The sequence below is a fragment of the Aquila chrysaetos genome, chromosome 19 (assembly GCF_900496995.4).
Source record: "Aquila chrysaetos chrysaetos chromosome 19, bAquChr1.4, whole genome shotgun sequence".
NCBI classification, from domain to species: Eukaryota; Metazoa; Chordata; class Aves; order Accipitriformes; family Accipitridae; genus Aquila; species Aquila chrysaetos.
This window is the reverse complement of record NC_044022.1, coordinates 24,494,219-24,505,249: the sequence shown is the minus strand read 5'-3', so window position 1 is coordinate 24,505,249 and position 11,031 is coordinate 24,494,219. Positions and strand designations below refer to the sequence as shown.

The 11,031-nt window shown below is 48.8% G+C and overlaps 1 long non-coding RNA gene across 1 annotated transcript; it reads left to right on the top strand.

Annotated features, from left to right (window-relative positions):
- Positions 1-1,185: 1,185 nt before the first annotated feature.
- Positions 1,186-3,171, top strand: LOC121232456. The gene is made up of 3 exons (XR_005930912.1): positions 1,186-1,473; positions 2,465-2,639; positions 3,101-3,171. It is a non-coding gene; the product is annotated as an uncharacterized LOC121232456 (long non-coding RNA).
- Positions 3,172-11,031: the final 7,860 nt, after the last annotated feature.

Sequence of the window (11,031 nt, the reverse complement as noted above, 5' to 3'; positions counted from 1 at the left end):
GAGCCATTGCAACTGAAGAATAAACAGAAACCTCTCAGGAGGGCTTTGCCTGCTCTTAAATAGAAAAATTTAATTTGAAGCACTTCTCGGTGCTGTGTATAAAAGCAGCGCAAGCAGAGCCCCAGTGAGGAAACCGCCTCTGGGCAGTGTTCCCGGTCCTCCCAAGCCTGAAGGAACAAATGCATCTTCCATCCAGGCAGAGAGAGCTGCAGGCTGCCTGGAAAAGACTATTGGTTCTCCGTTTGCCTTCCAAAACTGCCCTGCCCTCCAGGATGGCATGCAAGGTACAGTCAGACTATAACCTGGGGGTTGACATTGCCAGGAGAGGCCAGATGTTGCTCCCAGCAGTATAACGGGCTGTAGGGGAAAAAGCCATCACCAACCCTTAGAGATGACTGCTCCTCTGGTGTCCACCACAATGGCTGTGACCATTAGCCTACACCACCACGCTCCTTCTGGATGGGATCCCTCCTGCCCTGGGATGCTGGAGCGGTGGAGAGTGTCCTGCTGTCCTGGGGAAGGACTCCGTCCCAGGAGCGATGGGTCTGAAGCTGGATTCTCCCACTTCCTTGTGAATGCCCCACTTACATGTGAATGCCCCACTTACATGATGCTCCAGCGCTGTGCTGGACCTTGACCCTCCCAGTACTCCTTTGCCTTAAAGTCTTATTTTGCTAGTGATTTTTTATTATTGAAATAGTCTTTCCGAAGCCCCCTGGATGGGAAGAAGCATGCAAGGCTCTGTCAGCCGCATGAGCCTCCACTTTGCCCACACATGACGTCCCTCTCCACCACAGAACGTGGACACCAGAAACACAGCACTAATGTCCCCACGGAGGAGGAAAAGGCACGCGGTGGCTTCAGGCTTGGAAAAGTGGAGGAGACCCTCATGCCAGCTTTCCGAAGCTGCTGTCAGCTTGATAACATGGCGCGATGGACTATAAACCCCGGTGTCAGACATCACCTCAGCCACCCATGCCAAGAAAGCTGGCCAGGCTGGTTAGCTGCAAGCTCTGGCTGTCTCCAGGACCAGCTCAGCTCTGCGGCCGGATACGTTTGCCCCGGCAAGGCAAATGGGCGTTTTAATTAGAGGCTGAACATTTTTAGAAGCAGGAAAACCTCAGTGGAGGCTGGGCAATAAGGATAGGCTGGGTTAGGGAGGGGAAAGTAGTGGCTGAGCTGGCGTTTGCTTGCAGCACTCTGTCTCCTGGAGGGCTATCATCATCTCAACCCCCTTCCCAGCATGTTGGGAAAGACATTGAGGGTTGCTTTGCCCCATCCGCCTTGTGAGCAGGGCAACATCGACCGGACAACCTTCTTCTTCTTCTCTTTATTTGAAAACATGAACCTCTTGGTACCCAAAAGCTCCCATTTTCTTCTCACCAGTCTGCTGGAGCTGTTTCTCCTGACTGTCAGCTGTCAGCCTACAGAAGTCCCTTGCTGACTGATTATGAGACTGACTTCATAGCAGCAGTAAGTGCTGTCCCTTTTAAAAATAGCTGCTCCTCTGTACGTTTTCCATTTTGCAGGAGGTTTTTATTTCCAGCACGTTTATTCCACACACCCTGACTTGGTCAGGCTGGAAAGCACGGATGTACTCTTGCCATGCCAGAAAATAATGCTGCATGGCTGGGCATAATCCTTCTGGCTACCCCAGGATCTGCCTCCTGGGAAGGCTTTGGGGCAGCGAAACCCTCTGCCCCGTGCATGTTTCTCGAGGCAGCACCATAGCATTATTCTTGCCCCATCGTCCCCGAGACATCCCCTTTCTTCCCTTTTTGAGTGGACAAGCAGACCTGGGAACCTGATTAAAAGGTGGAAAACTGGAGCTGAAACTAGGCCATCAGATAAATCCTTTCCTGTAATAAGCAGGGAGTCGGAGCACCGGCCCTTAATCACAGTCTTTGTCTTCTAGCATTTGTATGCCTGTGTGCACGCGTCCCTCAGCGCCAGAACAAACCCTCCCCCCTCCTGCCCCCTCCCCACCCCTGCATTGCCTTTCATTAATGGCATTAAAATAAAAGTGGTTTATTCTGCCACGGAGGAGCACCCCGGAGAAAGCAGCAGCCCGCTGTGCCAGGCGCTGTGCATCCTTCAAAAAACCCTGCCAGCTGCCGAGGGGGTTTGGGCAGGGGGATGTGTTGCCACCCTGCCCAGCTCCATCCCCTCCAGTGGTCCAGCCTCTGCTCTGGGTGCACCTCAGGGGGATTAAAAAGCCTGAAAAAAACACAAATTTTTGCCCCTGGAAACTTTCCCACCACCGTGGTGATGTCCTTTGACCCCCGCCGCTGCCCGCCTGGACCTCCGTGCCACGTGCTCCCCTCCTCTTCCTCGTTAGCGGTGGATGTGTGTCACGGCGCTTGCTGGTTAATTGACTGGGGCCGTGCTGGGAATTTGAACCTACATTTCAAAGAGATTGTTAACCTCCTTTTCCTTCTCTTTGAACTGCTTTGCTTTATTGTAGGTTAAAGGAAACACACGGCTTCTTCCTCCCAGAGCCCCTTTTGACAGAATCCTGGCACATTAGAGCCGGTGGTTTTTTACCAGCGATGGTGTTGGCGGCAGCATGCTGCTAAGCGGCGTGTGATGATGCATTTTGGTGGGATCAAGCTGCCCCTTGATTTCTGAGGGGATTGCAGGTAAAGGAATGGTCCAGAGATGCCCAAGGGACTGGCAGAGGCACGTAACATCCCTGTGCCGGCAGCACGTGGGGGGGATCTCAGCCAACAGAGGACCAAGGAAGGGCCACAGGTTATGGGTCGCTCACCCAGATGGGCTTGGGTCCATGAATGACAACTTTTTTGAGGTGTGTTTCCATGGGTGGTTTAAGTCACCCTGTGACTGCAGGGCAGCAGAGAGAGGTTGTCCTGACCTTCCTTTCCATTACATCAAAGCCAGCATTTGTGGAGCCCTTCACTGTATCAAAAAAAGAAAAAAGATGACCAGTTTTCAGGCAGATCGGTGAGCTGAACCAACCCATCAGGTGGCTGCTAGCAGAAATGCACAGCAAGAAGAGCACGGTGCTCTGCACAATGAGCACTCTGAGTCCCTCTTCACAATAGCATCTGGACTCTATAAGCAATGTCTGCATCCATTTTAGGTTCAAAACAGGTGGACTGAAGGCTTCCAAGTACCTCTGAGCATCTTGCCTGCTTATAACCTACAAGTCGGCCCTGGTTGGCCTGCTTTGAGGATAAATGTATGTAGGACTGTGAGGTGTTGGACTATTAGATTAGATGATGTCCTGAAAGACAAGCTCTGCACCACCAGAGCTGACACCTGCATTGGTAGGTCTCCATTGATAACTGGGGTCATCTTTGGGCCTATGGTCCTAAAATCCTTGCCTTGTTAATGATGCTTTTTCAGCCCACATTAGCTATCCTCTTTGCCCCCATAGTAGATGCTCTACCAAGCATTTCTGAGGGGCTGGAATATGTTCAATACCCATCTTGTTCAGTAAGTCTTTAAGAGGAACTATCTCAACACCTTCTTCTTACCACCTGGGACAGGACTGGGTATGATGGGAAGGAAGAAAGTCAGGGATGGAGCAGAGCTCTGGCATGACCCCAAAACTGAATTTGGGGTCCTTCATGGGGCACACACCTCTATAGCTCTGATGAAAGCTATAAGGCCTGAAGCACTTTCCAGCCAGTGCTTTTTTTCATCTCATTTTTACTTCATTTCAGCTGCCCTTGAATTTGGAAGGCAAGTCTTCCATGTCCTCACTGCTCTACTACTGTCCCTAATTCAACCACACCAGGCTTTTAAGTCCCCTTCCGCCAATGATTGGCCTTACCTTTCTGTAGGACTCACCCATACAATAATTATCACAGCTCAGAAAATCCCTAGACTTCAACTGACCAGTTATAAGCTCTTAGCTTCAGCTTTTGTGAGGGAGAGCATGTCAGTATAAACTTTAGTCAAACTGTTACGCTAATATGTCTTACCTCATGGTTGCAATCAACTAAGTGCATATATTTACCACAGGTCAGCCAGCATTCATAAAACCTCATTGCGTTGATCAAACATCTGAGAACTTATATTAAAGCATAAATCAATCTGTGCTGCTCCATAACCTTTAGGATATTTCTGAAGAACAATATTCTACAGTCTTTTTTTACTTTAACTGTACTCACTGCCGTCATTTCTTTTATCGCTTCAATGATTACAAAACCTGAAATAATGGCTAGATTTATTTGCTGGAAGAACTGGGCATCTCTGGAGGTAATTCTTAGACCTGCTAATCTGCTGTCTCTGTCTAAGGTAAGAAACTTCTGAAGAGGGAGTAGCTTTTCCTGTGAGATATGCCGAGGAAAACGGATTCCTGTTTGGTCCTAACCTGCAGCCTCTCTTGCAGGAACACAAGGGGCAAGATTTTTCCCTGTTTTGCTAATAATCCTGTTCACCAGCATAAAAATTCTCCATTTTCCCCAGAAGTATTCATTCATAGATTTTTTTCTCATTTGTAAAGTGATTGCTTGTTTTCAAAAAAACCGCAGCCAACAGCTGTCTGTTTATCATAGTGCCATCTGGGACCTGCATCCTAGAGACTACAGAGGTGAAAATCCCCTTGAATAAACAGGAAAGGATGAGGGCACAGAACATGTCCCTGTGATATCCCATGGCAAATGCCTGCATAATCCATGGTGGCAGTTGTGCCACAATGCTATTTTTACCACTGTTTCTTAAATGTCCTGTGGCAGCATCCTCAACCTCCCAAGACCAACGCTCCTCCATGGCTAAATTGGGAAGGATCCTTCCACAGAGATCCTGCAACCAGAGAAGACCTCCAAAGAGGATATTATCACAGAAATACAGGAAATTAGGACTGTGTTTGACTCAGTTTTCTCAAAGCCTCATCACAAAGCTGTATTTTTCCCTTGGTTGCTTTAGGAACCCATATTGGCCCCATCTAGTCCCTATCTGCTTGCTGTAAGATTGCCTTTATGGTGTGTCAAGCCTTTCAACAAGTCCAGTAGGCTTCTCCCTTTGGAGGCTATTTCACAGCTGGGTTTGAAATCACCAATGAGACACCTTTTCACCCCAAAATATTCCCCGTAAAAATATTCTTGACTCTACTTTTGCTCATCAGCTATTTCTACGTTCACACACAAGCAGGCCAATCTCTGCTCCACAGGAGGAGTGTAGATACTTGGTGATGCCAGAGAAAGAAGTGCTGTCCTGGGAAAGAGCACTACCAGGCTCACAATGGGTTTGGGTTTCATTGCTTTGGGGGAAAAATAGTGCTTTTCTGCGGTGGCTCTGCAAATACTGTTTGCTGGGTTTCAGCAGGCCCAGAAAAGCCGTGGTAGGTACCATATGCATGGACAAAATGCCCCAATCACAGCCTGCAGTCCATGAGCAACCAATTTAGGCAGGCAAAAGCTCTGCCTGGAATTGCTTCAGCTTCCCTCTTCCTGAAGCTAAAATCAGAGCTATAAAGTGTGCGTTGCGCCAGCATCCCAAAGCAGAATGGAAGCACCACAGCTGGCAGGGACCCCACCCTAGAGTCACCAAGGTGATATTGAAATTAATTTTTCAAATGATCAAAAAACAGCCCCAGCAGGTTGATGGAAATGAGGTGGTAATTCCTTCATTTTCTCTCTTCAAGCCACAGCAGAAGAGAAGGGCCCCAGGACAACCCTTGTGTCAGGACATGTCCCCGTTTCAGTGCCACAGGTCCCTGCATTATCTGCTGCAGAAGGGAAGCTGGTTGCCCCGTCTGAAGCAGCAGTTTCACACGACAGAGCAGAGCTATGCAGTTCCCAACAGAGCTCTGGAGCCAGCCAAGCACCATTAGCCTAGTTTTTCATCCAAGCAAGGCAGTCCTGGCTCCTGGCAGGCTTATTAGCTTTGGCAATGAGCTCAGCTGACACCTGGCCAAGGCATTCTGGCTGCAGCTGGACCTGCCTGGCTTCTATCCCACGAGCTTGGGTCTCTCCTCATCACACTTCCCTACCCTCTTGGTTCAGCATGGACAGAGCAAACTTGTGCGCCTGCCCAACGGAGCAATGGGGATAGCTACAGGCTTGGGGGTTAGAGGGGCTGTTCAGACTCCAGACCTCTTTGTATATCCAAAGATCCCTGAGATTCAAACAGTTCCTTGCAAAGTACTTGATTGTCCAAGAACAGAGATTTCCCTTCTATCTGACAAAAATGGTGCTGGGCAGCTGGGCACAAGGAAGGATGAGCAATTTGTTGTATTTGCTTTTATTGCTTATCTTCTCTCCTTCATATGCAAGATATGCTTGAAAGCATAGAAGAAAGTTGCATGGCTCTTCCCAGGGATTGAACTAATCTCATAAGCAGTTGGAAGAGAGGACAAAATCCTAGAAGCTGGCAGGCTCTGGAGATCCAGTACCTGGTAGATTTTCCCTAATGGTTGCAAAAATCTACACCCTATTTCTTAACCCCCTTCGTGACTGCTAGTGAGAGGGGAAGACAGCCTGTGCCCATAGCAATCCCACCTCTCTTTTCTCCTGGTCTCTTCCACCAGAGTAGTCCTGGGCAGAAGTACCTTTGGGGTGGCAGAAAGGATTTTCTCTGCTCTAGGAGCCCAAAGCAAGGTATCACATTGCTGTTCCTATCACAGTGCCTGCCCCATTGCTGTCCCCATCAAAGCCAGCACCTGGCTGGGCAGAGATTCTTTCCAGGGTTCATTCCACCACAGAGAAAAGACACTGAGGATATCCCCTATCCCTCACACCCTTGACCCTGTTCACATGCATACAATTTGTGAAGGCCACAGAAATGCTCCCATACATGGGAACGTTTGCTTTCAGCATGGGAGCTCTGGGCTGCAGGGATGTTAAGGGCTGACAGCATACCCCAAGCTGTTTGCTGCATCTGCATTGCTCTGTTATAGATAAAGCCCAGCACCTTGGCTCAAGTCCTAGAACCAGGGGCCTCAATGGCCAACCCACCCATCGCATCAGATTGGCATCAGCCAGATTTACTCTTTCGGACAGAAGTGTGTCTCCACTGCTCTTGCAGACCTGCAGCAGTGGAGGTGCCGTATCCTCTCTGAAGAAGCAAATTTCAGCCTTTGTTTTGCCCTTCTCATCATAGAATTATAGAATCATGGAATGGTTTGGGTTGAGAGGGACCTTTAAAGATCCTCTAGTCCACCCCACCCTGCTGTGGGCAGGGACACCTTCCACTAGACCAGGTTGCTCAAAGTCCTGTCAAACCTGACCTTGAACACTGCCAGGGATGGGGCAGCCACAACTTCTCTGGGCAACCTGTGCCAGTGCCTCACCACGCTCATAGTGAAGAATTTCTTCCTTATGTCTAATCTAAATCTACTTCCCAGCCTTTAACCCGAATCTTCCCTAGCTGCAGCCTGAGCAGGTGACTCCTTGTCCTTACCTCCACAGGGGTGGTGACGAGGTCACAAAATTAATGACTGACAGGCGACGATGCTGCGTATCAGCTATGTTTGAACTGCTGAGCCCCTGATGAAGGCTGGTTCCCTTGTTAACCACCTTCCAGCACCAGGCACAGCCTGGGATGCAGCAGATAGCATTTTTATCAGCTTTGCAAGACATTAACCGCAGGACCTGCTCTTCTCCCAGGCACCTGCTACGCACTGCAGGTTAAACAGGGAGCAGACAGCATGCTCAGAAAACAAAGGAGATGATCTGTTGGGAGGAGATAAGGACAGAAATTGCCCCACGACGGTGACCTTGGACAGAAATTGCCCCATCGCTAGACAAGTAGTGCTGGCAAGAGGCAGAACTTCTGCTAGCCCCAGTCAGGATCTCTTTGGGCTGGGACAGGCAGAAGTGAGGTTCAGAAGGGACTTGGGGTCTGGTTAGGGTGGCAGCCTGCAGATCGATCCCCTTCACAGCCACTGCAGCGAAGCGGTGCTGCCAACACATCGAACTGCCAAGGGGCATGTCAGGGCAACATGGGTTATTGCTGCCTGTTCCGAAGTTGCATGCATTCAAGGGGGGAAAGAAGTGATTAGATACCACTTCTTTCTGTAAATATTGATACCTCTTCTGGCCTTGAGATAACTTTGTCAGGATGACATGCCACTGCACCTCCTCGTAGTGGTGGGTACGAATTCTGCTGCCAGGAGGAGGGTCCAGTGTTAGCATCATCAGGGATGCAAATCATTGTAGAATACAAAGCACAGCAAGTCTCTGGGCATTCCCAAAGCAAAAGCCTGGAGATCTAGTGTGTGTGTCTGCAGATCACTTTGTCAGGCAGTGCCTGCAACTTTCCTGTGACACCTGTATTGACGTGAGTCAGATAGATCACCAGAGAACTCGCATAGCCACCAAACTCATCCATGCAAAGGAATGGCACTTCACCAGAGAAGAACACATCTATCGGGGCTAAAGTCAATGGCACTGGGAAATGGAGGGGACCACCCACAATCCTTCTGCCCTGACGACAGGCAAAAGCCCTTTCCACCTGATGTATCTTGTCCAGGAGGGCTGATTTTGCTGGGAACAGAGAATGAGTTGCAATTAAAATTCAGCCCTTGGCTCAGGTTAACCTCTTTCTGGCAGAAAAGTTTAGGTGAGCATGGGTGTGAATTCCTTTAAATCCAGGTTAGATGTTCAGCTCATTCGATAGGTCCTTGATGGGGCATGACAGTCTGGCTCGGGGTCTGAAAGCTCCAGGCCTGAGGTTCAGAGGCATCTTTTTAAAAATTTCACACATACAAAAAGAGGACAAGGTCAGGACTAGGCTGATCACTGGATGTGCTCAGCAGGCTCACAACCAGTGACTCAGAAATCCCTGATAGACCTCTCTAGTCCCTGTTTGCAAGAAGACACCATGACAAGGTGGATGGAGCAGAAAGCTAACCATCTGCAGCAAGGGAGAATTATCTGCTGTAATGACATCTTTCAAATCAATAGGCCTGGATAACTCACTGCCAGGAGCCGTCAAGAAATGACCCAAAGAGCCATTAGCATTAAATCTAACAAGTCTTGGGGAACCTCAGGGAAAAGGAATGAGCTGGCACAGGCCTTGGGTCATGGCAACATGGGCAGACGAGAAGGGGACAACCAGAAGGGTAAGCACCATCAGTTCTTAGCAAAACAACAGAGCAGTTAATTTGGGATTTCATCAACGAGCTTGTAATCTGGACAAATGCACATATGTCTATAAACACAGTCAGATGGCAGAGCAGAAAACCTTCATCAGCATTCATCACGTTTCAGCCTCTGAGCCTCTGCTGATAAAGGCAGCCGTGGCAGTTTAATACATCGGAGTTCCTCCAAGGCATTCTGCTTTTTTTCATTCTAAACTGCATTAGATGAGATTAACAAAACATGCATTAAATGGTGTCAGAACTGGGCCCCTGACAGATCTTGAAACGTGGCTGTAAAGGGATGGGGTTACAACTCTTCTCTTACGAGAGATGGCTTAATGTGGACAGCAGTGGAGAAGCAGATGGAAGCAGGTCCAGGCATGAAGGATTAAAGAGCTCAAAGCCCCAGGGCAGGCTCAGGAGCATGGGCTGGGGAGGAGGCACTGGAAGGAGGTGCAGAAGGACTTTAAGGGGACTGAGAAGTGGACAGGGTTTGCAGGAGCAGTTCAAAGGTCTGTAGGGTGGGAAACGTACTGGGCTGATACATAGGTGCAGGAAGGAGAGAGAGTCAAAGGGGTGTCAACCTGGAGGGCAAATACCCTGTCAGAGGGTGTTTCACCCCGAAAAGGTGAGAGACTGCCTTGAAGTCTCTTGAACACCCCTTGAGTTGGGGATGGGTGAGAGCCAGCCAAGCTGATGTGCCAGAATAGGCCCACAAAGGTCTTGGGCATCCAAAATGAAGAAAGGTCCCGCAGAAAGGACACCTTCTTGCCTTAGTAGACAGTAGGCTAGGGCTGCTAGGAGGTGACGGGTCAGTTCTGCTGGCCATGAACCAGAGGCTGGGGAAATAGCAGAAGGCCAGGGATTAGACACACAACCCGCCAAAGTAAAGATTTAGGAACGTAACCTTATTCATCAAAGAGAAGGCTAAGAGAGATCATTACGAATGGGTATTTACATAGGGGAAAGCTGTCTGATAGTGAGGCAGAGAAGGGGAGGTTCTTCAGCCATGCTGATAATGGGAATGAGAAGACATGATGGGTGGAAGATAGCACTAGATTAATTCAGCCTTTGAAGTGGACACCAACTCACTGCTATGAAGGTAATTAAATATTGGAACAGCTTATCAGGGAGGCTGCCAAGTCACCAGTGCTTCTTATGTTGAAATAAAGATTAGGTATCTATGAAAGAAGATGCTCTAATCCAATTTCTGGGAAAAATCTACTTTCTGTATACAGAAGGTCAGATAAGATGATCCTCGTGGTGTCTTTTGACTGTGCAGTCTGTGAATTTAGGAAGCATAAACTCCCCTGTGTAAGGATCCATCTTCATCTGGTACATGACGTGTCAGGCAAATCAAGGGGAAATACGTAACACAGGCTGAGATCCCAGCTCAAGAGCATGCAGCCAGTGCTGGGAAGAGAGCTCAGAAATTCCTGGCTCTTATCCCATTAGCCGACTGGAAGATAGATAAGCCTCCACATTTCTTCAAACCTCATATGAATCACAAAACTACTTAGAGGTTTTTGGTTTTGCCTGGTATTTATATTGTAACAGCAATAAAAAGACGCAGTCTCACTGTGCTAAATTGATAGGGGATGGAAAGGTGTTCTCTGCTCCAACAAGGTTTAAAATCTTGCTGAGGACATGAAGCAAGCAAGAAAGGACCACTCGGCAGTGGCAGCCTGCAAAAACAGTCCTCCAACAACTGAACAAGATCATGCAACCCATTCCTCCACGCCAGAAACAGGAGGAAGAAAAGCAGGCAAACCTTGGGAGAGCAGATAGAGTGGTTGTGATGGAGAAAGGGGTGCAAGCCCCAATGGGATGTGGCCAAAGCCAAGATCTATCCAAACAAGGCAAACTTCTGGATGGTGTCATCTCCAGGGAAGAGAACGGCCAAGAACCACCAAGAATAAGGGCTGAGAGTCATCCAGCCACATGCAGGAGTGCCAAAATATGCCAGATGATAGAGCAACTCT